At 42.8% G+C, this 25,185-nt stretch overlaps 1 long non-coding RNA gene across 1 annotated transcript in view; it reads right to left on the reverse strand.

Moving 5' to 3' along the window:
• LOC138259454 (uncharacterized) overlaps positions 1-18,444 on the reverse strand; it is a 203,286-nt gene extending 184,842 nt beyond the window's left edge. Inside the window, exon 1 of the long non-coding RNA XR_011198735.1 lies at positions 17,021-18,444. This is a non-coding gene — a long non-coding RNA (uncharacterized lncRNA). The remainder of the gene's footprint in view (positions 1-17,020) is intronic.
• Positions 18,445-25,185: the final 6,741 nt, after the last annotated feature.

A 25,185-nucleotide genomic window follows, 5' to 3' on the forward strand; every position in this document is an offset into this window, starting at 1 on the left:
TGTCCTGTTGCAGAAAAGGACAATATAAGTAAGGGGCGATAGTAAAACTAATGCGCACACTGGATGTACTTACAAAGGCGCTGGTATGTGCCTCAGCATACTCCGTGGAGCCCTTGGGTTGAAAATATGACTACAGAAAAGTCAGAGGCACACACCCCATAGCGTTGTGCTTCGAATGTCTGACATGACCGCAACCTTCTGTCCTCACTGAGCTGATTTCTTACACTTCAAAGCGGCTGTGACACTAAACGGGCTGTCTTCAAAAGACAATAGTGAGACCAAGCAAACACCATCAAGCATTGCCTTTTGAGAGGTGTGTTCCTCACCGCGTGGCGTGAATCTAGTTTGCTGACTTCCATTCCCATGAAAAGGGGACGTTTCCCTAGACTCCCACCTGTGGTATGTTACTGAGTCTATATATGGTACTTTTGTAAAAAGTGCACCTGCAAAATGGGCTTAAAAATGGTAGTCTAGATAACCATATAACTTTTGAATGGATCTTTAGTTAAACAAGCAATAAACATAATTCATAACCAAAAAAATGTTGAACCAACAAAAAATTAAACAAAATAAATAATTGTGGGGAAAAGGAGGGAATTCCCTAGTTTGTAAGGCTATGCTAAGCTTTAAAACATCGTTTCACTTCTCTCTATACTTAACTAGGAACATCACGATTTCTCAACAGCAGCGCATTGCAAACACCCATCATAAAAAACTTAGCACCACACAAGTGAAAGTGCTCGTCTGCACTCCATGTTTCAAAAAACACCCAAGCCTATGAAACCGCATAGCTCCCACATTATAGCTCTGCCACAAAATAGCACCAACGAAATCTAATGAAGCACAGCCGCTTTGGAAAAGGTCACACAGATGGGGTTACCTTAGTCAATGACTATTGGAAATGATTGTCCCTAATGACATTCCCAAAACACAGTGCATAAATTAAGAACATTCAAACACTGCACATTTACATTACAGAGGGTAGCAGCATTATTAATTAGTAAAAGTGCAAGAGTAATAAAGTACCAAAAATGAGCCCTCCTGAGTGCCTCCCAATTTAAAGTTACCTTAAAGTTGTCTAAGGTGCCTAGACTTGAGTCTCCAGATAAATTGCTAAAAGATAGCAGTTTTTTTAGACAATGAAAGTGCAAGAACGATAAGGCGTCTGGAGTATCCAATATAAAGTGCTAAATTGCGAGTTTATCCTGGACTAGGGCATCCAAACGTGCCCAATGAGCCATGTATCTTTTCATATTGGCCACCCTCCCAGCATATGCTTCTTCAAACATACTCGTCTTTTTACGTTTTTCTAACCAAATCTTAAACGTTTGGACTGTTGCCGTCGACCAGCATTGCAATATCAAAGATCTACCTACTGCTAGAGATGCGGCAATAAACTGTGTTGTCAATAAATATCAAGCTGGGAGGCTGAACTGCATGGCCCAAAAAGGACTAGCTTTGCTTCGATCTGTTTCATGACTTGTAAACACTCACTGAAGGCTTGAAGAACCTCCTCCCAAAATTGTGACAGTTTGGGACAAAAGAAAAAAGTTTGCAACCAATCGCCTTTATCTTTTTGAGCACACCTGAAGTACTTATTTCGGATGGACTGAAACATTTTAGGTATTGCCAGTGGAGTACTGTATGCCATCCAACTAGTTAAAACACTCATTCCATTGAAAGTTAGTTGCTCCGAGGGATTTATAACCTAGCATAGAATTATACTCCCATTCTTTGGCTGACACCCGGCATCCCACCTCTGCTCTATTTTACTCAAATATTCTCCAATCAGAAAAAAGTCTGAGTGTTCCAGAAGGGACCTATATCAGTTCTCTATCCCCATCAATTGAGTTTTGTACCAAAGCTTTACCAGGGCCTCGTGTGTTGACTCATTTCTTGCAAGTGGCTAGTCATAATACCTCGAATCTGCACAAAATTCTGCCAGAATTTATGACACTCAGGCCCTGATTTATACTTTTTGAGGCAAACCTGCATTAGCGCAGGTTTGCGTCAAAAAGTTTACCACCGGTTAGCGCCATTCCTGGACACCAGTTTGGCATCATATTTAAGGAATGACGCTAGCCGACGGTAAGTCCCGGTTAGCATAAAAATAAATGACGCTAACCGGGTTGGGGAGGCGTAGGGGAAACAGGAGGTTGTGCATCAAAGAATTGTGCTAGTCAGGTTAGAGTAAAAAAATATGACTCTAACCTGACTAGCGTCATTTTTTTGATGCACAACCCCCATGGACGTGACTCCTGTCTTAGTAAAGACAGGAGTCATGCTCCCCTGCCCAATGGCCATGCCCAGGGGACTTATGTCCCCTGGGCATGGCCTTTGGGAACAGTGCCATGTAGGGGGGACCAAGTTAGGCCCCCACTAAGGCACTTAAAAAAAATAATGTAAAACCTACCTGGATTTACCTGGGATGGGTCCACCCATCCTTAGGTGTCCTCCAGGTGTAGGTAGGGGTGGCTGGGGGTGTCCCTGGGGCAAGGAAGGGCACCTGTGGACTGCTTCCATGGTCTCCGACCATGGAAAAGAGCCCAAAGATTCCCTAACACCTGCCCTGACCAAGGCATTAAATAATGGCGCTAAACAGGCTTAGCGCCACTATTTAAGGTCCTAATCCTCCCGTGCGTGATTTTTGCACAGGAGGCTAAATAAGGCGCTAAGGCCTTAGAGTAATTTTTCGGCCGGGAACGCCTACCTTGCATCTCATTGACGCAAAGTAGGTTTTCACAGTAAAAAAATGATGTTAACTCCAATATTTTGGCACTACACAGGTCTAGCGTCAAAATATAAATATGGAGTTACGTTTGCGCCAAATTTGCGTAAAAAAAGGGTACAAAATCCGGCGCAAACAGAGTATAAATATGCCCCTCAGTGCCTATGTGCTGTTGGGCATCATCCCAATTTACCATCATTCCCCCAACATTAAAATCACCCAACACTTGGTACCTTCGAGAGTTCCACCAGTTTTTGAGATAGACAAATCTAACGCCTGGCAATCCTGAAACCTTAATAAACAGTGGCACGACAGGACTTGTCTTACTCTAAAGAGTTTACAACCCAATTAATTTCTCCTAGCACCTCATATCTTGATCTTTTCGGCATTCTTGCAGGACACAGGAAGAGTGCCTCTAAACTCCTGTACCATTTTCCCCAACAGGAAAGTATAAAACCCTCCTTCTGCCTTACCCCTTCTAACCATGGTATCCGACCCTGCAAACTGATAGTACAAGAAAACAATCAGGCAAAGCCAGCCCACTATGTTCTTTATCGAGTTGGAGGATTGAATACCTCACTCTTGCGTTTTTACACTTCCATAAAAACTTAATCATAAGAGAGTCTAGCTCCTCAGAAAGGCCCTATTGGTTTGACTGAAATATTCGCAAACAAAAATTAAAACAGGGGCAAAATGGACATTTTATTAATAAAACGCTCCCTGCTATTGTGAGAGGCAGGAGCGACCATCTGGTCAGAAGACTTCTCATCTTCTCTAGCATCTTTATGTAATTCAATTTGGACAAACCTGCGTAATTATTAGTCACATAAACTCCAAGACAGTGAATTGGGCAACCGCTATTATATTGATCTACTAAGTCTGAAGGCAAAGCAGATGACTGGGTGTTAAAAAGAAGAGAGTCTCGGTTTTGCCTTGATTGACCTTATAGCCACCTATCTTAGTATAGTCTTGAATGTTTAAGGCTCCTTCAATGTTAGCCCTGTTTACTTTTAAGTACAGGAACATATCATCCACAAACAATTTGAGCTTGGACGTCTTGAAGCGGGAGAACAATAGTATCTGCACCATGTATTTTAGCTGAGAGTGGATCAATAAACAAAGCAAAAAGTATTGGTGACACTGAGTACGGGTGCCTCGCTTGATCTGTACCATACCAGTTACTTTACATTGACCATAATCCGCGCCTCTGCCCATTGAAACAGCTTTATAAGCATTTCCACCATGCTGCCCAGGAATCCAAACCTACTGAGTGCACAAAACAAGGCATCCCAGTTAACAAGATTGAATGCCTTTTCGACATCAAGCGTTATTATTGCAGCTTCTTTTTTTTTTGCATTTTTTTTTTTTTCAACTTTAAGAGTACTTTATTCGATGTAACAAAAATGATTAGCTGAGCAGACAGGTAAATACAACTTAGAGCAGAGGTCTTCAAACTGGGGGGCGAGCCCCCCTTGGGGGGCCTTAAGTGATCCGAGGGGGGGCGCCAAACTCTGGCAAAAAGAAATATTATACAGATAATATGCCTTTGTTTTAAGCAGAAGAATGTTATTGCAGTTTTAAAAAGGTAACAGTACTTAACTGCAATGTTTAAATAGGTTTAGATATATTTAAACAGTGCCATCTTTCTAAAATAAATGTGAAAAATTCTGAGGGGGGCCCCAAAGATTTTTATTTTTCAACTGGGGGGGCGCAGCATTAAAAAGTTTGAAGACCTCTGACTTAGAGGGACCCTAGAAATCCCTTCACACACCCACTGCCAATATCTTTTTTTTAAATAATATTTTATTGAAGTTTACAACATAACAGTAAAAATGATATATTGATTACTCTACATTATATAACTAAACCCCCCTCCCTCCCCTCATGCAATTCAAATTTTGTGATATAGTTCTCTGTTGGCAAGTCTCAGTGGTTTCAGCTGTTGTATTCTTTATTTTATTTTATTTTTTCCCCTTTTTCCCTTTCTTATCATTCGCAGAGCTTTATTGTTCAGGTTCTGCATTTGAGTCTGTGTCAGCGTCCGAGGTAGTTACAGTTGCTTCTATGGTGGATGTTTCTGGTGATTTTAATTTCTCCAGAATTGAGTCCCATTGTATGGTGTCTTCCCTAGGTCTTTGTTCTCGGATTGCTTCGCGCATTAGAACTGATCCTTCCACCTCTGCCCATTTCTCGACTGTGTTTTGCCATCTGATTAGTTGTGGACCCGCTGGGGATTTCCAATTTGAGGTGATTTCACGTCTGGCTAGAATTAGGGCTAGATCTATGAACTTGTTGGATATTTTAAAAGCTGATGGCCTTGGGAAATCCCCCAATAAGGCCGCAGTTGGAGAATTATGCAGTGATCTTTCAGTGCAGGCTGATATTTTTGCAAAGATCCCCTCCCAGAATGCATTTAGGTGAGGGATTATTGCAGCTTCTTCTTGACAATTCAAGAAAAAATCTATTGCCTGTACCAGATAATGAGTGTTCGCTCATGTCATTGTTCTATTTGGCAAAAAACCATTTTGGTCACTGTGAACCAAAGTTTGCCAAACCCAGACTATACGTGATGCCTAGATTTTAGCAAACAGCATATAGTCTGCATTAAGCACGCTTATTGGGCAATATGAATTTGTGCTAGCAGATGGCTTATCCTTTTTTTAAAAGCTCACCCACACTGATTTCTTAAAGGTAGGTGGGATGTCAGCACCCCTTTTAATTCCATTAAATAGTTCCAGCAAATGAGGTTGCAATTCTTTCTGAAACATCTCTTACACCTCAGTTGGAATCCCATCGCTCCCACTCACCTTGGCATTCGGCATTCCTTAAAAAACAAGGGCAGCTTCTTTTAATGAAATTGCCTCCTGCAATATCCTTACCTGAGTATCTATCAGAAGTGGGAGCTGGACCAATCTAAAAAAAATCTTCGAGACTGACCTTGGGATTGTTTTGGCATTTTCGTAAATGTTTTTATAATGCTGCAAAAATATCTGAGTAATTTTGTGACCCTCTGTCTGCCCTACATTTGAGCCTTGATCCCAGATTTCAGTAGTACGTGATGAGTCTTGCTTAAGGCATGTCACCCAAGCCAATAACCTGCCTACCAACTGCCTCTCTTCATATTGTTTTTGCTGGAAGGTTCTCGCATTATTGATCTCTTCCAGAACAAAATATTTAATTTTTGCCTGGCCTGATCAAACCCTTATTTTAGACTGACACTTTCACCTCGCCTTGCCCTGGCTAAAGCATCCTCTGTATTATCAAAAGTTGCTTGTAGCTCACCAGTGTGGGCTTTCCGAAGCCTGTTCTGCTCTGACTTAAATGCAATGACGGCTCTGTAATGTGGCCTTAAAAGATTCCCAAACCGCAAAAGGCGAGGCCATACCGTGATTGATTTAAAAACATTCTTGAATAAAAATTCAGGAGCCCCCAGCCAAGCCCACTTTACCAAAAGAGTTCTGTCAAACTGCCACCTCGGCATTGGGGTACCTTGCTCTTTTAATTCCAATGTAACATGTGCTACTGAATGGTCTGAAAAGGCATTGGCCATATTATCGCTACTGCCCCATTTTAACAATTGTGAAATCAGAAAGAAATCTAGTTGTGAGGCTGTATTAAAATGGCAAGAAAACCATGTAAATTGCACCTGATCAGGGTGATCCGAGTGCCAAGAATCTATCAATTTAAACCTGTGCTTCATGGAGTCCAGAACCGAAACAGTTTTAGGCTTTAACTGTTTCTTATTTCTATTTGAAATATCTCGTTTATGATCCTTGATAAAAATTAAAGTCTCCCACACCCTCATATCAGGGGCCTCTTTGTCCCCATTACTAACGCAAACAACTCCTTTAAGGGGGTGACTTCATCCTGAACAGGGCCATAACAATTTAGACGATTCAGAATGGCTGTTCGTACCCAGAATTTCAACCAAATTCATCTTCCTTGTTTGCCCCTTATTACTTCCTTCATGTCCCAGTCTACTGATCTAGAAAGAAATATTGCCACCCCCCTGTACATCAAGCCCTGCAGAAGCAAAGAAAGCATGTGCATACTTCGTGGGGATGTGAAGTTTCAGACTGTTGTCCTTAAGGTGGGTTTCCTGCAGAAAAATGGCTTCTGAATTAAAGGAAGATAACCAGTTTATTATAGCCCCATATTTCTTACTATTTAAAATGTCATTTACTTTGAATGAAACTATCCCTATCTTACACATTTTACTCATTTTGTCTAAAGCTTAGACTCTGACAAAGTCAGCTCCGCAATATCCTGGGTATTCCTACTCAGCCACACTCCTCAATAACCCTTCACTGCTGTTTTTACAACTAAAATCACACTCCTGCTGGTGTATTTGCTCTTTTGTTGTCATACTCTACCCCAAGTGTACCCTCCTCATCATCTCCATCACCCCCAGTACCCACCTACCCTTAGAGGGAGGAATAGCCCACCCTACCCCCAACAATCCCTTCCTAGTTCGGGTGCCCTGGTCTAGCACCCAGGCCCGCTACTGCTCTAAACATCCTATGGATACTATGCAAAGCTGGGTTGCTGAGACGAGCTAACAACGCAAAGCATTTTGGATAAGACCTAACATACACAAGCTGACAAATCACTTCAGCAAAAACAATGCAACATTTGCATCGTTTTTTATGCCACACGTCAGGTCTGGACTTTCTTCAGTAGGCCTTCAGCATCTTCGAAGGATGAACACAGAAAAATCTGGCCCTTAAATAAGACTTTAACTTTGACTGCTGGACTATCAACGCCTGGGCTCTAGCTGCCCTAAATTGTCCCATCAGACCAATAAAGTGCCACTCCTTCGTGTTGATGCCACAGACATATCTGACAATATGCAGACCTGGACATTCTCAGGTAGCATAAAATACTTCTATTGAATCGCCTTGTAAGTATCAATTCCCTTATTCTGCAATCCGTAAAACTCATAATGTCCGCACGAAGATACTTTGCATTTGTTGGCCTCTGAGCAGGTATCTTATGACCCCTCATAACAGATAAGTCCTCTGGTAGGTTCTCCAGAATGTATGATTTAATCAACAACTCCATATATTGCAGCATATTCTGATAGTTACCCATGCTCTCGGCCCCTTCTGGTATCACCCTAAAATAGAGCTTCAACCTCTGTGCATAATTTTCCATATCATCAATTTTACTGTATGATTCAAGCAGCTTTTTCTGTATATTACTCATCTCCCTATCCCAGACAAGAGACGGGTCCTCCAGGTCTGACTTCCTCTGTTCCAACTCCTGCAAACTCGCTGGAATTTGACCCATACACTCCTCAATTTTACCCACCCTCTGATAGAGTGACATCATTTCTCTAGCATGGGTATTTTTCAGCTCACATATTTCACACAAAATAGTCTCTAAAAGTAGCTTCAGCTGGTCAATCCTGCCCTTCCTTTTTGCAGTTCCAGACCCCTTGAACTCCTCAGCCTCTCGAGAGTTACCCGGTCTAGAGAGGATGTTGCACGAATCCCTCCTCCACCCGCTGAACATTAGAACCAGACTGCAGCTGCAACCAACCCAGAAGGAGTTCCCAGAAACAGACACTGCACGAAGCAAGATGGGAGGTTCCAGAAACGCGTCTAGCAGTGGATCATGTGGCATCAACCCACTCCCCACCACTCTACTCATCATTTTTGGTGATTTTAGAATGAACCCCAATCATCAACTAGATACCAACCCCTAAGAAAATAACATGTATCTAGTTGTAATATCCAACACACTGCCTCACAATATATGTCACTGACTCCTCTCCCTCCTAGGGTACCACAGCACAAATTCTGGTCAGCGTGCCTCTAGACGTCCATCCTTTCACTAACACCCCTATCTTTACAATGATACACTTTACAGGTTCCCTACTAGCATCCTTGAACCCAATCCATCATGACTCCACACCTCTGTAAAAAAATTACATCTTTTCACCATCTCCTCGATGCCCTGGAACATGTTTTTAACTTATTCTCCTTGAATGTTCACCCCAGTTTCCTCTGTTCCATAAACCGAGATTTCACAAACTATTCACACAATGAAACAAAGGATGAGAGCACTACTTTAGAAAAGGTGTAAGAATTACATGGTCATGCATCTTGAAGCTTATACAAGGCCTTCATACTTTACCCTTAACCTTAATGTCAAACATACTTCCAAACTCTCATCACCTCACTTTATCCTCACCCAAAAAAACGTACACACACAACCAACTACCTACTTGCTCAGTTACATACAACTGTAAGACATTGTTCACTGTCGGCCAAATATGTTCCGACCTACTTCTCTTCAAAATTCACCTTTACTAAAGAAGCTGTTTCTGTGCTACTAAAAGCTCTTCCTCCCTACTCCTGCACCACCTAATTGCCCAACCTTGTTCTTCAATACTCTTGCATTTCACATCTCACGCTCAGCTCATTTCCATAATCAAATCAGCTGGTTCATCTCATGCTCCACCTGACCCCTTCAGCCCAAAACCTATCAAACCTCTAGCACTAACTTCTATGGTTCGTCTCTGCAAATCCTCTTCAACTATACAGTGGCTCTGTCCTTCCTTAAAAAAAACTAAAGTACATTCTTCCTCTCCTTCTAGTTAGAGCCAAGCATAACCTATAGATCTACTGTAACAACCTGATTTATCCCTTCCAATCAGACTTCTATGTGCTCCACTCAAGAGAAACTGCACACTCACATAAACACAACTTCCTCAGCACATCACAATCACCTTTCATCCATCCTCATAGTGCTTAATCTATTTCTGGTCTTAATTTGATGCAGTTGATCACCCTACCCTACTACTATTCCTACAGCCATAAGGCATCACTAGCCTATCACACAAATTGTTCTCCTCCTACTTCTCTGTCTGCTCCTTTTTTTTGTTACTTGAGACTTGAAGCTATCTGCATCCATCTCACTAACAGCGAGCGGTGCCTCCAGGCTCAGTCCAAAGGTCTGATGTGTTTTCTCTCTACACCACACACCCTGATAAATTCATCTTTTAATTTGGTTTCTTGTGTCATTACTATCAAACAACAGACACATTTTATTTTTTCTTACATTCTCACCCCACTCTGGTCATGTATATTGAAGTGTCTCTTTGCCATTTGTCACCAGATCTCCATAAGCCCCCTTGTGTTGAAGACCACCAAGACAAAGGTCCTGTACTTTACTTGTTATTGTCTGCGCCGGCTTCTCTAGTTAAATCTACTTCCAAGTGGAACATCTGGGGCATCCTTCCAGAGGGCCGCCTCTAATACTCTTTCTCCCCAGTGGACAAGGTCTTAAATTTTGCTACTATAAGTTTATTCAACCTTCCTATTCCAGGGGTGTGGAATTGCTACTGTTCAACACTCAAGTATTGTCTGTGGTCAAGAACAAAAATGTATTTTATCCGCTGGACAAGTAAGCACAATCTACAGCACATACCATTTGACTGCTAGCTTACAGTCCCATAGTATGGATATATGAACAAAGATTATCTGCTGCAAAGGCAAGATTTGTATCCATTTGGAAAAGTTGAACAAGCTTGTATATACAGCCCATTAATGCAAAGTATTTACAATTAGAGTGCGTGGTCTAAGTAAAAACAGTGAGCTGTGAGTTCAAAATGCATTATGGAATTGGTGTTAGTTTGGAAATCTGTACAACTGTTTGCAAAATTCACCAACTTGAGACTAATTGTAATGCTCCCAGAATGATTCCTGATTAAATGCAAATACACACAGAATCCTGAAAGTAAGAATAGAGATTGCTTGCTTTCAAAATAAAATATACACAAAAATGCAATTTGAAATGTAATAACTTTGAAAAAATGGCCAGGTGGCAGCATTTTGTAAAACATGTTTGATGCATGCAAATATGTAACCAAGCACTGGAAAAGCCAATATATCAGGCATTAGCAGTTGAATGGTGGTTATTTTTTATTTTATTTTTGTGTAGCAGTATGTGCCAGAAACATAAAACAAGAACCCTAAACATGGTGGACATATATTTGCAATAAAAATAAAGTATAAGTTTTGAAAATAATTTAATAGAACATTGCCTGGTGAATTCTAGCAGCAAGGTACACTTACAACAGTGATATAAACTCTTTTTTTAGTTTTAATGTAGAACATAGAAAATAGGACTATTATTTGAGCACAAATATCTAGCATTGGTGTTATTGTACTGTAACAAGAAGATATTGTGTAAACACTCAATGTTAGCTCTGTCCATACAAAAGCGAGCACCCAGTATAAGTTAAAGCAATACCATTTCAGGCTTAGAGTGACGCATATAATATGCAAAAAAAGGAAGTAGGAAATCCCAGGCAGTTCTCAGGTTTTAGGTGGAAGGCAGCTTTTTTATATGGCGCATTGTACAACACCAGCAATACTCCAAAACTGCTCAACTCAAAGGTAAGGTATTAGAGGTGAGCAGTGTCAGTGAGGCAAGTGTTGGTGGGGTTAAAGAGTGCTCCATATGAAGGAGCAGCTTCCCATCTTAAAATTAGGAAATACCCAGGGTTCCCTGCTTCTTTTTTTAACATAGCATTCAGAGTGCTTTTAAACCCTGGACTTCCTGTTTCCCACCTACTTCCATTCCTCTGTGTAGATTTAAGGAATGGTGGCAAAATTGGAGCCTGGTTATAGTCCAAACTACGATATAATGAGAGACAAGGCAATGATCTACCTCAACTAACATCGCCATGGATGATCCCTGTCAATAACAGAGACCATGTAAGCTATTGATGCTTGTTTATAAGATTGTCCATGATACTTCCCCTATGACTCTTATTTCTTTTCTCACTATGCTCCTCTCTGAGCCTAAATCAGCTACCCATAACCTACTATTCTCACTGAAACAATTGTTTGCTTCTTCGAGATTCCATTCCTTCAACCTCTTAGGTCTTCTGCACTGGACCTCATTGTAATCAGTTATTCAGTCAAGCCTTTCACTCCAGGAGTTTGAAAAAGCCTTACAATGTCATTGTCTACTATTAGAAGGCCGAGAGTGATTATTGCTCCACTAAGTCCTTTATGAGTGAGTGTTTTGTCTTGTTATGGTTATCTATGATGACTGTCTCTGCTGTCAACAGACACACAATTGCACTAACTGTCCACACCAACATTTCTGTCTTTGGTGGACGTAAACCCCAGTCCCTCACTGTGCTATTTACAGTTCATATTCCTTTTGCACAACATAAATGGTATTGCTGTGTGCTAAATGAATTAGAACTGAAGCTGAGGCCATATGCTGACCGGAAAAAGTGCCTCAGGGTTACAAATAGGTGTGACTTGTTAAACCAACTAAGAATACCATTTCCTTCTCACTTCTTCGGCTTTCAAGCACTTATTTTTCTAAATCCATTGTTAATAAGTAATGGAGAAAAAGTGAGTCATGTAGAGCAAAACATATTGAGAATAAACAAGCAAAGGCAGCAGTGAGTTTCACATGAACAGGTATGTGTAGGAGAAAACAAAAAAATCTACAGATACTGGTGCTGTAATTTGCCACGTCATACCAAAATACCTCGAATAGTTGTTAAAACAAGTTTAATATGGAACCTACCCCCCACCCTGTACGGTTCTATTTTTCTAACCCTACATTCACCTTCTTTACAATAACCCTTTTTGTCTCTTTTATTCTTTGCTCATGGCATACATCTACATGTCTCCTAGTCACTCCACATACATATTCACACTGGGAACATCAACGTACCTTTCATTCTGTCCTGCAGCAATTCACAAGGCACTATCCTGGAAGCTACAATTGGTGTGCACAACACTCCTTATGCATACTCAACACTTCCTTCGAAACATCCGACAAAAACTACTGTACATCCATTGAACACAATTTGACATCGACTTGTTTACCCATTCTATCAGGCCACTTACCTGTGGAGAATACCATGCAAACTTGTGATTACACATTTCACTTTATAACAAAAAACCGGGGCATCTAAAATGTAAACAGCTGAGCACTGTTGAGCACAAGCTAATATAGGAACCCCACTCTATAGAAAACACTTGAAAACAACGGAATAATCAACTCCGCATAGGGATTTCCTACAAATCTCAAGTGTGCCGAATTTGAAAATGTATCAGTCGTATGTACTGGGCATGTACATGCCACTTCAGAACTTGATATTGACCTAAACAAGTCACAGCTTTCTTTGTGCAGCACCGCTTAGGAAATAAGAAGTTTCACTCTCAAACACTGTACCATGCATGACAGCAACACATTCTCTAAATCTCCATTCCTTGCTTATCTTGGTCAAGTGAGGAAGGTCACATGATTGTGCATCGTGAGGCACCACTATAATTCTCCTCCTTAAAGAAGTGAGATGACAGAATATATTTTATCAGACGAAGACACCATTTTCTCCCAGCAACTCATCTGCAAAGTTCCAGTAAGCTTGCAATAGGCACAACTGTTCGTGAAGCAACTACCAGTCCATGACCATTTTGATTATGCTTGAAACCTTGCTATAACCTTCATGGCCTCAAATCAATCCTTAACTGCATATACATCCACTAGTGATACCTTACTTTAACGTTTGACTCATAACTTCTCTCATATTCCGTGCACAAGACAGTCTTACGTAAGCCCTCCCATTTCTCTCACCAGAAAATATTCAACTCTAAAGTCAAACGCTATTCAGTTTGTTGACAACATGCCCAACCATCTTTATCCAGTTAAGACTAAACCTTAAAACCATCAGTGATCCACACGAAGCATAAATGAATTACCCCATAAATACTCTTGTACTTCTCCACTCCCCAAAAAATTAGCAACATTGGTTTCTCAATAAATAAATACTGCTCTTTAACTGATCACAACATATATTACACAAGGGGTGATCTCTACCACCTGCAGTAGGGGGAACTATGACCGGGCTAAATAGCCTGTCCAAAAAAGAAATGTGGACCTTAGGCTTTGTAGGTCGGTTTTTGTGGCACTTTCCTATTTTTATCACTTAAGTAAATCCAGCTGAACATTATTTTTCAAATTTGATTAATTTAATACTTTTTAGTGCTGTTTTGTCGGATTTAACAACAGTTGATTTTTATCAGGACTGAGCCTATTAGGATTGTAAGGTGTTTACTTCTTAACTATTTGACAATGTCTTTGCAATTTTTTCAGAAAAAGTGAAAGGATGAGATGTTCAGCAGCTTAATACAGAGACGGGGCAAATGCATTCTTTCCAAACTTATAGCCAATGAACAAATGTCAAAAATTTCCCGGTCAATCCCATTATAGGGTTCAACTGTTCTGCCCGATTTGTACAGCCCATTTTCTTAAAATGGCAGAGTTGAGAGTCAATGGATGTGACAAGACAATTTTGCAAGAGGTCAGGTTTTGCAAGAGGTCACGATCCGAGGGAGGAAGGATACAGTGCTGCGACTCACTTCAGTGACTATGGAGCCACTTCATTGCACAATACTGCACCATCAAAGACTGCTTCACTTGATGTCAAACGTTAACTAGCGGATTCAAAAGTTACATTCTGTCTGAATGATTTAAAGAGAAAGCCATGAGGTAAATGGGAGAAGACGCGACAGGAAGGTGGAGCCAAGTAGCAACGGAGGAGGAAGACAACATGATGCCAGATATATTGGTTTTCTGGAAAGACTGGTGACTGCCACGAAAGTAAATATGGTGTTGACAAAGGAGGTGTGCCATTATTTCGGGTTGGGCGCTTTGGGATGAGGAAGACAGGTATGTATGTTTTGAGAGGAAAGAAAGAGTACAGCACCAGGTATATCATCATCTTCTGACAAGGAAGTGGGTCAGGACACCAGTGGCTTTAGAAGAAGCAGGTAAGGGCGTTTGGTATGTGTGTTTGGGGATGTAAAAAGGATATAGGAGGGGGCAGAACAGTAGAGGAGAATATACAGGGCTCATTTTTAGTTTTGACCGTAACTGGCTCTTATCCATGTGGAAGTACCCACTTCAGGAGGAAGGGAAAAGGTGGCAGCATGTCCATCATGCTATGGAGGGCTGGACCGACAGCCCCTCATGGCATTTTCAAAGACAAATTCCCAATGCAAGGAAATCTATTCTGAAATAGCATAAGTAGTATCCCCCATGCACTGCAAGTTTTCTGTGGGTGCATGAGAGAATATCTGGACTTTTGTGTCCAGGGTCACAGAGAGGATGCTGAGAAGAGGTGCCCGGTGAACACAAACCCTGCCGGTGTTGGGCTTGCTGTCAGAGTTTTCTCAAAAAGAGAGCCAAAGGAAAAATACCTGTACTCCAAATTAGACTAGGGAACGGAGATGACGGCAGAACAGATAAGTACCATTTTTGACAGGTGCCCCATTATTGTACTTCCCTCAATAAGGCCGCATTTGTTTTGGGAAGCAGCCGGCAGTTGTGGGTGTTTTCGTAGAGAAGAAAGAGTGGAGCACAGTTTTATGTGTTTTGTATGAGAAGGGCACCGGACAACAGGTATATGTGTCCTTTGTGCAGGGAGGAGTAGCATAGTGCCAGATGCTGGTTATTTGGGGGGACATCAAATGTAAGATGACAGCTATTTTGAATATAGTTATTTAGTGTATTGAAAAGGAGGCTTATGGGACACCTGTCATGTGACATCTAATAGTAGATGGGAAGCTACAGTAAGTAAGGCATTAGAGTACACGGAAACAAAGGGAACATTACCCAACAGTTCCATGATGCATAAAAGGTGGGGTAAGTGTTCTGGGATACAAAGCAGAGAGTGTGTATTAGCTATGAACTTCTGAAAGGGGTGCTTAAAAGAAAAACTACCTCATAGAGATTAAACACAAGTATAGGCATTTCAGTTAATAAACTTTCAATAATAAAGTACAATACTTCTCGATCGGGCCATTTTACCTTCATGGCAAAATAGTCACACATGCAGTTTCATGCACAGTGGGGAAAAAAATAACTTACTTCTACGAGTACACCACGCTGAGAAAGTAGTAAGCCACCTTACACTTCCCTCACGACACACCTGAAATATCTGTCCTACTGCTACTTCATGGGATCACAATAGAGAAAATTGTTTCACAGGCTCAGTGGAATCAAAATATATATTTGGTTTTTTTTTGTTCATTATCAGATTACCTCGAATTTATCACAAAAAAGGGCACGCACAGGACTAGGGGCAGGCATAAATTTGCCCCAAAACATATCTCCTATAACTTTTCTCAAATGTCATACATTTTTAGACACAGATCCTAAAGTAAAAATAATCTTATTGAGACTGTTATTAGGTAGATGTGTACTATTTAAAATATTTCAGTGTGGTCCTAAATCGATATCCCCTAAACAGTTCTAAGCTCTTCCAAAATGCTCTTCAAAATGGCTACTGGTTGTAACTCTTGAAATCCATGGGTTTTTTCAGTTAAACAATTATTTGTTTGCTGACGTGCCTTGCCGCTTAGACAATTTCTTACCAGCCTGAAAGACATACAGAACCCCAAAACTAGAAATGTTGTATCCACTAAAAAATACTGTTGGTCCAGACCACTCGTCTCTTACTTCGAAAATTCCTGGATTTAATGTTGGATTGGACCATTATTTATGATAATTCCTTCAGGAGATACCTTATTTTAACTAAGCGATGAATGGGACAACTGCAATGCTCTAAATAAGGGGCCTATGAAGAACTCGTGTGGAGTGAACATATTGAAGATTGTACATGCACTACCCTGCTTTATCCTGGTTAGCTCATCTTCTCCCATCTCCTTTACTGGGAGCAAGAGTGGACTGACAAAGTTCTCTAGGCTTACAGGCACTAAGCATTTCATCAGATGTGTTGAGATATCTGTGCCAAAGTGACAACTACTGCAATCCCCGATACTCCTCAATTATCACAGTGTATGCTCTTGAAGAAAGAGCTGACACCTTCTAAACTGCCTTCACCTTACGTTTGTCTCGTGCAGATACATTGATCATTTTTGCAAAGTTGTTTTCAACAGCATTTATCTGGTGTTGCTTGAAATTACTGTTCATCAAGACTGTGTATGTATTTACGTGTTACCAAAAACTGTGAATGTAATTTAAAACTAGGGTCAGCAATGAGACACCACACCAGTTCAATAAACAAACGTATCTCAAATTGCTGAACAAGACGATTATAAAGCAAGGTTTCCATTCATGTTGGTTTAAATTATTTTTTGTTTTAAATTATTTTTCTCTGATGAATGGTTAGGGTTTCTAATGCTTGTCTCCTGCCAGCAATCTCTACTGCATCTTCAGTCCCTGTAAAAGTGATGGATGGCTGCTAAAATTGATGGTAATAATGAGTGGTGGACAGAGGAGCATACTCACCACGCACTGCATCGGGAGGTGGCTGTAAATAATCCCATCAGACCTCAATTTAAAAGATGTGATCCCTTCTTCTTCTCCCAGACTACTCAAGCCTCATGTTGGAGTCTCTTCACTCTGTAGCCCACATTATGTTGTCTATTGTTAACCAGAGTACAGTTTCGGCCTGTTGGATGCAACTGCTTTCCAGGATTAGCGGATCCGGAGTAGGGCTGTGAAAGACGATGCATTAAACGTCAGAAATGACACCAGGTAGAAGTTTTGGGATTATGCCCCGCACAGAGTCTATCTAATAAAGCGAGATACTGTGTTCAGGACACTGGACTCTGGGTGTTCACCAGCAAGGCCCTTTTCAGGTGTCTCTCTCCATCACCCTTAAGTCCCTGGCACTGCATTTACTTTTGATGTGCGGTGTCCGAGGTCTTCTCCGCCTCATCCCAAAGAGGTAATAGCAGCTGGGGTTTTTCCCTCATGATTGTGGCCTCGTGAAAGTGGCCATTGCCTCTCACCTACCCCTTACGAAGCATCCAAAGACCTGAATTTCGCTTACTATACCTACATGTATTTCGTGTCAATCACCTGATTGGCTTTCCTGGGATGTCTGACACGGCACTGCTTCCCTATGCCTTAAACATCACATTTTCATGCGTATTTATGAGTTACCCGTAATCTCTGTATCCTTGCCCATTACTGACTCGAAAGTTAGAGGCAAAATTGCCCTGCTTCTAAGCCCTTGCTTCGTCCCATCAGCCCACCGAGGCGCCGTTTCTCTCTTCGTTGCACCTGTTTGAGGCAATCAGTGCACGTGAGACCCAGTTCCCCAATTCCCCGTCATTGCATGCCCACTTAGATGCCTTTCTCCGGTTTCCCTGCTGCTCAGTCTCTTCAGAGCCAGGGGCCCCTCTCCTCTGCGCGGTTCCCTCCGACCCTGGAAGACACCTGCTTGCCCCCTCGGGTCCGGGAGTCACCGATCCAATCTCCAATCACCTCCGAGCCCGGAAGCCCCGCTCTTTATGAACGCTTGGTCCCAGGAGAGCAACGTGCCCATTTCCCGCGCTTCTTTGGGGCGTGCTAGGTGGCCTGTCAGGGAAGTGTCCAGTCCGCCCCGCCTCAAATACGGACTCTGCTGCTGGCTCGGCGGGCGTGTTGGCCTCTCAGGTAGCCTCCTCCCTCCGCGACTGCGATATCGCGCTGTGTGCGCCTCCGAGTCGTAGAAGGAAAGTGGACCGAGCCCCTTCCTCCTCACCGAGCGCGCGTCAGAGGTCCCGGAGGGCGGTGGCCCTCCCCTGGGTCCGCGGGCGAGGTGGCGGCTCGGCAGCCCCAGGCGCCTCAGGCCCGCTGCATTCGTGCGTCCGGCAGATTTATCTCCTTCCGCGGCCAGGCGTGCGCCGTAGCTGCTACTCTCCTTTACTACCTCCCCCTCTGATACCACGTCTTCTCGCCCTCCCACTCCTCTCCCTCCCTCCCCTTATTACCCGTATCGCTCAGTCTTCCGCCCCGCTATCTCCCGCAGGTTGCCGTCGAGGAGAGGAAAGTGGCTCTTGGCCGCTCTGTTTGTGGACGCGGCCACCTGTGCGCCCACCTCCTTCGTGCTCCTCCGAGCTGTACTAGAAAAAAAAGATTTATAATTGGCCTGGGGTTTGGGACTCGCTCAGGTAGGAAAGACGAGGATCCGCGAGAAGCGGGTGTTGAATGCAAAAAACGTCAACTACTCAGGACCCCAGAGGAAGATGAACCTTTTGTTTTGAGCAGCAATAAAAGTGGAATTGGAAGGGAGACTTGAAAGGGACAAAAATAGCATGAAAGAAAGACACGGCGGCAGAGAAGGGGCAGAATTAGGGAAAGAGAATTTGAAATGAGAATTCATGGGAACTGGTAAGAAAGCAACACCGGGAGCACTCCGAAACGGGAGATGGAGACAGACGATGTAGTGAGAAGGAGATAAAGAAGAACGGTTGACAAAGTTAGGGATTACGGGGAATGTAAGAAACGCGATTTCAGAGAAGGAAAGAGGCATAGATAGAAAAAGGGGAATCACTACCATATGAAGAGAAGATGTAGGGACAAGAGTGTTAGTGAAGAGAAAGTAGAGGACCTTTGGGAAGCTGTGGGAGAGGAGTTAGGGAGACAGATAACCACGAGAAAGGAAGACTGGGAGAAGAAGGATAGAAATGGGATCCAGGTGAAGCGAGGGATACAATTTCCTGTACATTGAGGGCCCCCAGGGTAAGATGTCAGCGAAGATGGGGCAGGAGTAAATGGGAGCAACACCCTCCGACTGAGGGAGGATCACAAAAATGAAATATGACAGACTTCGAAGGCAATAGTAATGATAAAGCAAGTGTAAAACCGGAGAAAGAGGTGGTCTGGGACTTAAAAGCAGCCCTGGCAAGCATTTTCAAGATAGCCCCCTCTCTCCCTCCTCTCGCTTGTTTTGTCTTTTCCCTCTCCCTTTCCACTAGCTTTCCCAAAACACCCAGTGTGCCTGCCCAATTAACCTGGAGTGGTGGAGGAAGTAGCAGAGGTGCCTGCAACAATCCCATGCCTTCCAGTGTTTAATTTGTAAATAAAAGCGTGCCGGTGCCCAAAGCACTCCTCTGAAACACGCGGCTGCTGCAATTAAATGTGCGAGCACAGAATGCTGAGGAAACCTAATCCTGAAGCCATCTCGGGCCTCTTTAATTCATTTACAGCCTCTCCCTGCTCTTTCAGCTCATTCTAGCAGCTTTCCGCTTTCTCCCTTTGTGACGCCTTTTCGTCTTTCCCCTATGTGTCCCTTGCTCGCAGCAAATGCGTGATGCATTAAAATAAGCGCCGGCCCTCAAAACTAAGTGCCGTTGCCCCGCACCGGTAACCACCGGCTAAATTAAGCACTGCTGCTTTGAAAAAACAGCCTCTAAAGACAACCGTATCCCATCAAAATGTTCATAGGAATAAATGGGCAATCTGACACTGGCCAGAGACGTGCATAGTCTGTCAAGGGCAGGCATAAAGTAGAGAGATGAGGTGGGTCTGTAATAAATAGGCCGGGGCGCGCTTCCCAAGGAACTGAGGAAACCGTGCCAACTATTTCACATTGGAAATGTTTCTTTTTGTGAATGGCTTTGCCTTGTGGTCAAGGTAGTGCTTAGTTGCCTATTTTTGTGTTAAGCGCTATGTAAATGCTTTCATGTTTACACATACAAAAGCTTGAGGTTGCGTAACCATATAGTCTTCCTTCCCACATCACTTCCTTAATGCCATTGTAGTTGATGCATCAGTATACAGGAGGTCGACGCTGATGTATGAGAATCACATTTAGGGGCATATTTATACTTGTTTTGCGCTGAATTTGCTTCATTTTTTTGTCGCAAATTCGGTGCAAAACTAACTCCATATTTAGACTTTGGCTCTAGACCCATCTAGCGCCAAAGTTATGGAGTCAAAGTCAGTTTTTGGACGTGGAAACCTATCTTGCATCAATGAGATGCAAGGAAGGCGTTCCCGTGCAAAAAATGACTCTATGGCCTTAGCACCATATTTATTCCTGTGCTAAAATCACGCAAGGGGGGAGGAGGGGTCAAATAAGGGTGCAAAGCTTGCTTTGCACCATTATTTAACACATGGGTCAGGTCAGGCGTTAGGGGACCTGTGGGCCTATTTCCATGGTGGAACACCATGGAATAAGCCCACTGATGCCCTCCCCGTGCCCCAGGGACACCCCCACCCACACCAGAGGGACAGCAGAGGATGGGGGACCCCATCCCAGGTAAGTATAGGTAGGTACAGGTAAGTATTTCAGTTTATTTTTTAAAGTGCCATTGGGGACCCTGAAATGGGCCTCCCTACATGGCACTGGGTGCAATGGCCATGGCAGGGGACCCTGGTCCCCTGCGCTGGCCATTGGGGGTGATTGGCATGACTCCTGTCTTTTCTAAGACAGGAGTCATGTGGTATGGATGATTTTGCGTCAGAAAATGACAGTAGGCTGGTTAGAGTCATTTTCTTTACTCTAATCAGCCTAATGTCATTTTTTGGTGCAAAACCCCCTTCTCCCATACCGCCACCCCACCAGTCTAACGTAATTTTTTTTTTTACGCTAGCCTACCCTTTGCACCAGCTTGCACCATTCCATAAATATGGTGCCCGGCTGGCGCTCAAAAATGGTGCAAGCCGGTCAAAACTTTTTGATGCAAAACTGCGTTAGTGCAGTTTTGCACCAAAAGTATAAATATGCCCCTTAGTCTTCCTTCAGGATAAACAGTAAGAAGGCACCAAGAAAATAGCATTAACAAAGGGCCACTGTCTGCCAATTGCCTTGCATCTTTCAATCCACATTCGACCACAACTTGCATTCTAGATTCCTATTACACTCTCATACCCACCATGAGCAACTATATCACCACACCTGTTGTTTTTGTAAACTGCTAAAAATGGAAGAAGAGTACTTATAAAAAATAAGGTACGCATATCCAGACGTCTGGCACCACTGATGGCCTGGGATGAAATTTTAGCTACCTAATGAAAACATTACTCCGCCTTCCTCTGTGTTCTACTGCATTTTTAACCCAGCACACAACAGGGGCAATGGGTCAACCCACCTGAACCGTCGGCTCTCTTCACTATGAGTCACAGCATTTTGCTTGCACACATCCACCTGAAAAGCAGTTCTCTTCAGTGCAAAAGCTGGTTCCTCAATCTCTTTTTCATTACTGCTTTCATTTAATGTCACTTTTTTGCTTTTCAGTGGTTCTTTTTATTACTTTTTATTTTTTTAGACCACAGGCACGCCACTTTTACACCGCAATATGTTTACTTTTTATTACTCTTAACCTTTTAATGCCTATGGCATATATTTTCAAAAAATGAATCAAAAAAATACAAGCTTGACAAGGCAAGGCCCTCTGCCTTTGCTTATGCTTGTTTCTACTAAATTTCCTTCTATAACAAGTGCCTGCCTATAACCACAAATTCATCTGCCTATCCTCAGTTTTCGTTCGTTGTCCACAGTCTTAAAATGTAATTTATTCCTACAATGCATTCCTTAGCCCATCCTTGTCCTCAATATTGTATTCATGTTTACACCATTGTATGAGCTGCATCACAGGCATGCACATATATTGCATGCATATATATATATATATTAGAAAAACGTTATATAACTAAATGAGGTCTGATTTCTTAAAATATCAAAGGAAGCAGAAATTACATCATGTGCCCCTTCATCCCCAACGACATTGTATGGGTGGCCTCTGTATCACCCTTAGACCTTATGAGCCCCCAGTTTGTTTCTCTATACAAGGGAAATGAGTACAAACTGCAGAAACTAATCTTTTCTATTGGAGTTCCCCTTACTTTCCATTCCATTCTTGCTGCAGATTTCATGATTCTTTAGATCAGAGGTGAGAAGGTGCAATGCAAGGCGGGGGTGGAGGCAAGCTAATGGTACCATTTTCTAACTGACACATGCATCAGTGCATGTTAATGGAGTGAGAGATTAATAAACCTTAAAGTGCGCAGGCCTAGATATTAAAAGTGAAGCAAGCACAGTCATTGTATCACTCGATTTTGCATTTTCTAGACATTTCGAGAACACTGGCAGGCATTATTAGCCATTCGGTGATCATAGCATGAGAGAAAGAGGTACAGAATGCATCGCTGAACATTAGATGCTAACTTAAATTCACGACATTAAAACAATAATGGCTTTTATAAAAGTGCCTGTGCGTCGCAAACATGTTGTTTATGGTAGGTGGGCTGTGTTGATTAGGGTGTCCCTCAATCTTAAACTGTCATGGGAATCCCCTACTTTTATTTCGTGTTTCCTTTTTGTAGCTCCTTCAGGTTGCAGTAAAAGGATTCGGCGTCAGAATCAAAGTTGACGTTCATAATATGTACTCGCAATGTATATTTAAAAATGGTCTATTTTTGTTCATGCATGCATGTAATGATGCCAGGGATTCCCCCTCCCCTCTTTTCGCTTTTTGCATCAGCCTTGGCTATCATGAAGCAGCAACTGGTTGCTAGGCAACCACCTCTGGGGAGTCACATCCCGCATTTCAACTAGGTCCATACAGGGCAAAAACATAGAGCCAAGGAATTTGGAAAACCCTTTTGTTTAGAAAACGCAATTAGACAGAGCACTGCAAAGGAGCATTCAGCGGTTCTGTGTTTGGTTATTCGTATATTTGAACGCTCTTTCTATCTAAGCATAAATATTTGGATATGATTAAGAAATTAGATTTTAGGGGGAACATACCATTGAATAACTGACATGATATCCGATGTGGTATCTTCTGATGAACAGCTGTTTTACTGTAAGTGAAGGTATTCATGGATTTCTGTATCATTTTGGTTAGTAATATGTGATCTGCATCGCTGCTTCCTTTCGCATATACAATTTTTACTCCTGCTTTAAGCGTGCATCAAATCAGAGATTTTAATATGAGAAGAACTGCATATCAGTAGCAATGGACAACTAACAATTAAATACAATCACTGTCTCAGCGATGGCACAGAATACAACAAAAACTCAACAAATGTCTGTTTATAATTGAGGAGATTGTAATGAAAGCAAGCATATGTTTACGCTTTGCTTGAGACAGGAATAGCCCCTGGATATTTCCACACTGATAATTTCCTCTCCAGTGGTAGTGTTCAGAAATATTTCCTCGGCAGCCAGTTCTGATCCCAGCTTTGTTCCCCGGAATGATATGCACCCCAGCACAAATCATAGCATAAGTAGCTAACATAACCTGTAAAATGTGTGCACAATTTTTTAGGTTATTACGGTTGAGGCAGAAATGTCAAATAATGTCAGAATATTAGATACGAAAGTGTCATGCTACATAAATATCATTGCAAGAATATCGTCAACAAAAATATTTTCAATGTATATGTAAGTAAGTATATGTTTCTATATTTCCTAATTTGTGTGTATATAGTTATACTTATCTCAAGAAACTATAACTCGTGCCCTCAGGTAACTAATTTGCACCCTAGTCATGCACACGTTTCTCATCAGTAATTGTATTGTAAATGTTACAGTGAAATTATCAGTGACATCATAGAAGATGTAATGACTGACTTAATATGACTTAATAAGTGGGGTAATTAGCAGCGGATGACTAGAGTGCAAGTTATTCTTTTAGGGGAGGGTACGTGGCCCTCCTTGTTGGAACTATACAGCCCCAGGGACAAATCACCCGGGGCCCATCACTGTATTTATGGAGGAGGGGGCATGCAGCCCCCTCCCTGGGCCCATTTCAGGCCCAGGGACCCTCATCTCTGGGACCCGTCCATATTGTAAATGAGGAGTGCAACACGCATCCCCCTCCCCAAGCCAATTTCTGGCCCTAGGGACCCTATGTCCTGGGGCCCAGCCATATTATAAAGAGGGAGGGGGAATGTAGCCCCCTTTCAGGGCCAATTCGGCCCTAGGGACCCCATAACCCGGGGCATGGCCAATAAAGGGTTGGTGCCCTGGAGCTCACACATGGCACACACAATATTGTTGTTGGGATTTGCGGAGGGAGCCCCAAGACCCCCATTGTCCTAACTAGCTCCCCTCCTCCAAATGGAACTGGCCTTGCTCCCGGCCACAGGGAGGAGCTTAAAATGCTGCACCATGTTGGCGGGAGCAATATTTTCATCTGTTTCCTTGCTCCCTTCAGTGTGAGCAGGGAAACAGATGAAAAGTCTGCTCCCAGCAGGGGGTAGCATTTTTCATGCTCTCACCCACTGGAGCAGACTTAAGGATCGATTACGAGTCTGGCGGTCACAAGACCACCAGACTCGCAGTGGTGGTTGGACCGCCGCGGCTATGGCGGTCTGACCACATTAGAGGGTTGGTGGGCAGACCCGGCAACCTACCACTGTCCGCGCCAGGATCCAAGACTCCGACGGGCTTACAGCGGTCCTGGTTGTAATCAGCCAGGGCGGCGCTGATCTGAGAGCCGCCCTGCTGGTTAAAACCTTGTTCTCACCACCATGCAAAGACTGGCGCAGAACAAGTGCAGGGGGCAGGGTCCCCCTGCCGAGCACCCTTGAAATGCACTATGCAGACAATGAGCATTTCAAAGATGCTGGTGCACCCTGTGTTATGAGCCGAAAACAATGCTGCCACACATTTCACACTGGGCTGACCGGCGGACACCTTGGTTTCTGCTGGTCAGCGTGGTGGGAAAGTT

The sequence above is a fragment of the Pleurodeles waltl genome, chromosome 9, assembly GCF_031143425.1.
Source record: "Pleurodeles waltl isolate 20211129_DDA chromosome 9, aPleWal1.hap1.20221129, whole genome shotgun sequence".
NCBI classification, from domain to species: domain Eukaryota; kingdom Metazoa; phylum Chordata; class Amphibia; order Caudata; family Salamandridae; genus Pleurodeles; species Pleurodeles waltl.